Genomic DNA, 6000 nt, shown 5'->3' with positions numbered 1-6000 from the left:
AATCAGATTTAAAGACCCATATCATAAGTAGTTAACTGGAATATCCATCTTTCTTGACTATTATTGATATTTTAGTTACTTTATTTTCTTTGTGTAATATTTTCTAACCAGGGCATATTTGTTACTTCTTTGGAAGATTTTGTTTATTGTTTTTTTCCCTACCAATTCATTATTTATATTTCTTATTTTTGTTTGATTAGCAGTATGATTCATTCACCTGTTTCATAACAGGTTAAATAATTATTGTATCAACTCGTTGCTTGGTTATTTATTAATTTGTTTTTGATAAATAGTTATTGATTAATTGTATTTTTCATCTATTTTGTTTCCTAATATAGATTTAAAATTATTAATAATTTCTGTCTGTCAATGACCTATGCACATAAGTTTACTAGCATGGCAGGGCTGTGGACTAGACTAGTTCAAACTATTTTCACAGTCCTCATCAGATTTTTTATTTTATCTATTTAATTACTTGTATTTTCATTTTTTTTCTGATGAAATAAACATATATACATAGTTATTATAGTATCGATCCTATGAATGTCTACCTGAGCTGTTTTTGATAAGCCCATGTTTCGCAGGGTAACGTCGATTACAATCTTGAGCTACGGAATCGCAGCTACATCTATCTATAATACCGTATACTGACTTGTGTTTGTAATTCATGTCTGTTTCATAAGCAGCAAACAATTTTAATAACTGTATTAATTAGCGGTAGAAGGATTTAGTAGTTACTGTCGCACACGGGATGTTGTGATCTATGAACATTAGCACAGTTCTTGTCGATGAAAATTAGTGGCGTGTCATATTTGGTGATAAATTAAACAGTTAGAATAATCAAATCATGGCATGGTAGAAAGCAAATAAACGTAACTTTGGTGTTCAACGTCACGAGAACAATGCATGGGATAATATCAATTGAACACAGACAAAGACGGCCTATATTTACATATATAGGTCGTTTATAACGCTTTCATACTAAAGCCATGGAGGCATAAACAATACTTCAATGCTCGAGCTTATGAATAGTATACTATTAAACATTTGAAAGAAACTACACTCAGCTTTGACATAGTTACGAGCAAATAAACGTATTCCATATGCAAATGCAGTATGTGCGCAGCGTCTAGTGTGTGTTTTCGCGTTTATTAACACATAACACGTAGTTATATTAATCTAAAAAAATAGGCAGATCTAATTGTAATGTAAGTTTTCACGAAATGCGTGACGTCCGATAGAAGTAAGTGAATGCGTCTCTTGACATCACATTTAGGTCACGTATAAGCAAACATTTGTCATTGGAGAGAATCTTGAAGATGATCATTCAACAAAATGTCGTGCATTACCTTTTATATTGCAAGCAGTTCTGACAGTAAGACGTTTACGGCAAATCGATTGACCGTGTGGCTGCCTTCGACGAAAGCATCATGTAATGCTCACTTAATTAATACCAGTTATATTTACAATTGCATGATTTTGAATACTATACAAAGTAAGGTTCACTAAAAAAAGTCCCCGATATCAAGAATAATTAAATAATATATAGGCAATTAAATCAGCTTAACTATATTTTGCATAATAATTTTCCAGGGCAACATGGTTACGTCAGAGTTACACAAAACCCACCATAATATATCATATGCCTACTACCGATCATCGACGAAGTGGTAAATGTCTCTATATAAATTTGATCAGATTGCGCACCAGCTCATATGTAATCGACAGTTGACAGCAGTCTATCCTCGGGGCGGAGCTACGTCACGGACGTTCTACGTTGCTAACACGCGCACCACTGTACCACGTATTTCTATGGGCTTTGTGCGCGCTGCTGTGGAACGCCGGTGGAGCCGGTGAAAACTCGAGAAAACAACACAAACTCAACTTCGAAGTAATCCTGAACAACCAAATTCATATATGTTACACACGTAGGGTTAATCTTGTTACACTGTTCAGGGGACTCTCAACAACCATCGATCGCAAAGTACCGTTTTCTGTGGGTTTTGGGTCTTTGTTTTCACCGCGAGGGTTGCCAGGCGGTAGAAAATGCCCGGATGTCCGCTCCCGAGGATAGTTTCCACTGAAGAACTGATTTGTTGACACTCAGAAAAATAGAAATAACAATCAAACCAATCCAATATTCAAATCACATGTACAACGGAGAAAAGCACAATTCCATGGACAAAAAACACTCTACAGGAGACACAAACAACACAACACAAACACAGACAAGTCAGCGAAAGAGTAACACACGGACCCCAAGGCATACAGCCATGAAGTGACGTCAGATGTCTCGAAAAGAGTGAGCACATCGTGCTTCACATGTGTCACCCACCATATATCAATTAAAGTTGTGTTCAGTTAGTGATCATCTTCTTACATAGGACAAATTACATCAGAGACCATCTGTTAACCAGTACGATCATATTGTCTCACAAGCTCCTGATACCTGCCAACAATTTTTTGTATATTTTGGAAAGATGCTCTCTGGAGAAGCCTGGGTCTAATAGCTTGAAATAGAGTCATCTATGGCGCCTAAAACAATCAGTATATATGCTACACGCTCTTGCATAGCGAACAAGTTGTGAAATATATATATATCATAGGCTGGAGTACGTGGGATGTTCCTGGAAATGTGTGGAAAATGAATGATAGCATAATCGAAATTATCTCTTTTGTCATATGGTTTAGTAGAGATGTGACCTTTTGAGTCAAATTTTAGATAAATGTCAATATATGATGCAGAAGTATGCAGACTGATTTTTGAAATACGGAGGTATGGCGGATGTTACTTCCTTATTATGTAGTATAATGCTGACACTAATGGCATAGATTCCTTTATTAGTAAATGTGAGATGCATATAATGTCGATTTTCATCAGTTAAAGACTCTGATCGAACGGGATTGAATAGTCGGTGTAATGCAACATCAGTAATTTTACTAATCGGTCTATATTACAATGTATTGGGATTCGACACTGTCAGTGTAAAGACATAATCTCTAAAACGTCTCAAGTCACTGAGTGAATTGGAAAATAGTGAATTACCTACGTAATGAAGACCCAGTGGTCTCTACATACATGTCAATAACGTTTTACATCTCTTAGAGCATGTAGCATGGCAGCTAGCACTGTTTAGCTGAGGCCTATGATAATGGCTGTATCCATGGCCACGTTTTCTACGGCTGGAAGAATGAAAGAGGCTGGTCACATTGACTTCACTACAGCCAAGACTAGAGAGGTTATCAACATCTATGATGTTATAATTACATTCATAGGGTATAGCAGTAGCCAGCTGTCTCATCCACTATTTTATCTAGTTCTACATACTGGTGAACTACGTTTGGAACTATTAGGGTAATGAAACCAAACAAGTTTATCACTCCATGCGGTGACCATACATTCTAGACCAAAGAGATTTTCTGTACCTCCTACATAATTAAGTCCACACAGTTAACACTCAATACTGTAGATTACATTTTTTGTAGTACAATTCAGAGATTCCAGACATTTTGTTTGATATATTTTTCCTGTCAAATCGCTACTAAAATCTGGCAGGATATGACACGTTTTGCAGATTTTTTTATACGACAACGTGATAGAGTAGCAGTAGGGTTACTAGTTCGGCATGTCAAATAGTGGCACTTTGCAAAGTTTTAAAGTATTTGAACATTCGAAAATGTCTGCTTGATTCTTCTATTTCAAGTTTAGCTGTTGGTGTTGACAATATCACATGAGTTTATGCTTTTATAACAATAAAAATAATATTTATATAAAAATCATAAGAACAATTTTTCAAGTCAATATATATATATATATATATATATACAGTAATCAACTATTAATGTTAAATGAAAAGAATAATTGCATTGAAATAATCATTTTGCCCTTGAAACTTAAAGTCTTGATTGAGATGAACGTAATATGAGCCATGTATATCACATCACACGAACTCTAACAGTAATGCTCGAATTTTGCAAATTTATCGATGATGCAATTTCAAACGCTGCCTCATGGTTCAAATCAGTTCACAATTAAAAAACGGGCTGCAGAATTTTCAGTTGGAAAAGGTTTTACCTACATTTGAAATATGTGGAAGCCCTGATTTTTACAGCGTCGAACGGCGTCACACACAGCCCAACATTTAGATTCTGTATCCTATTATTTGGAGCATTGTACTGCAGACTCAACTGTAATGCAGATCGAAAAATGAACAATTCTTCTATCCATACCAATTATCACAATGCATTACTACCATGTATCAAAATACGCTGTCGTTGGCAAACTGACTAGAAAATCCTCAAACATTACCGTAACATTGACACACTAGTAACTACATAACGCAACTTTACCAAACACTGCTAACTCAGCATTCCCCTAAAACACTAGAAAATTACCCACGAATGCATCGGCCAGCGACAATAAATTCTGACTGATTCATATTTTTTTTTTATTTTTGGAATGCTAATTTCATTGTACTCACTTCAATTGCCATTCAATATTATAACTGTCGTAATCGTAGTTCTCTGAAAGACAGAGATCAAGTTTTCCGGGAAGCGAGTAAGTACAGGGAAGTTTACTCTTTCAATTCATTTCCTTTAAATGGGAACAAAAGTTAATGATTTCTCGGAATTACAGAAATAAGTTTTCAATTTCAGCTTGGTAATATGAGTCGTGGACATTGGAATTTTAACTATATTTGTGCAATGAAGTAAAATGTACAAGTTGTCTATATTAGTTAGTGTGGGTAGTCTTTGCTACATTACAAATAAATAGTCTGCATCTAAAACAGAAATAAAACAATGTATCTACATAATACTTAGATTTTTAAGAATGTTTGCATGTGATCAACTATTCAGCCGGGCAGCCGAAAATGTGATGTTTTGTCAATAGATTGGATTTTGCCCGTTTACTAATCTCGCCGGATTTTCAAAGACAAATTGTTACCATAAAGCATATTGTATAGATAAAAACGGGTTGTAAAACGTTTTGACAAAACTCGTAATCACACTAGCAAGAAACATACCTAAACACGCGGAATGATACGTTATCAATCATGACAATCAGATTACCATGTATTGTGTGCATGACATGAACTAGCGTCAAACGTACCAGCAATTTAGTACAACCACTTTTCTTAAGCCACTGGGCCACTGGGTATCCCCGACATTGATTATCAATGACATCACGTACGCATATTTGGTTCACACGCCTTGATAGTATTGTTTAGATTCAAAAATGTGCATGTTTAGGGAAGACATTATAAACATATATTACACGACTTTTATAAATAGTTTACTAATTGTATTAGTTGTGGCATCTTTGCAAGAGAGGAAGAAAAGTGAACAGCGCGGGGTTACCTAAGCTGATCGTTTGGATGAAATGAAGCTGGATTATCTGTAATAATACATTTGAGTCAAAACTAACGCCGCCACGTGTAAGTCACCGGAGTCCCCCTACTTCGACGTTATGTTGACAACTCTGTGATAAGCTTTCTTCTAGGCCATCGCTATGCGATATGTCTCGTAACTGAATAAAAGATGTAATGTGATGTATACTGAGTCGGTGCTTGAACATAGTACTAGTATTTACCCTGTCGCGAATTCTGTCTTACATGTGATCGGCTATCACGTATACCCGTCGAAATGATATTAATGATATTGATGGATAAATCGAATTAACAACTATGTACTTTTTTTCTAATTTTCACGAACATTGAATCAAACAAAAGAGGGTCCGAATTCTGATTGATTGGCTAATAATAAATACCTATTAAACAATTTAACGATAATCAGATTTACACATACACATATGGTAAGCAACATTATTTAATCTTACCTTTAAGAACTTTGCAAGCTATGTATCAGTATGTACGCCGATATTCATCGATATAGACATTGCGTTGCTTTCCCCGTGGAGGGGGGAAATGATATGTCTGATAATATTGCTTGCAATGTAGTTTTATTTTATATAGTCCTACGATCATTTAGTAGCGTGACGTC

The sequence above is a fragment of the Saccoglossus kowalevskii genome, chromosome 12, assembly GCF_978046115.1.
Source record: "Saccoglossus kowalevskii chromosome 12, keSacKowa6.1, whole genome shotgun sequence".
Taxonomy (NCBI): domain Eukaryota; kingdom Metazoa; phylum Hemichordata; class Enteropneusta; family Harrimaniidae; genus Saccoglossus; species Saccoglossus kowalevskii.
The sequence above is the reverse complement of the archived record's forward strand: the minus strand, read 5'-3'. Positions refer to the sequence as shown.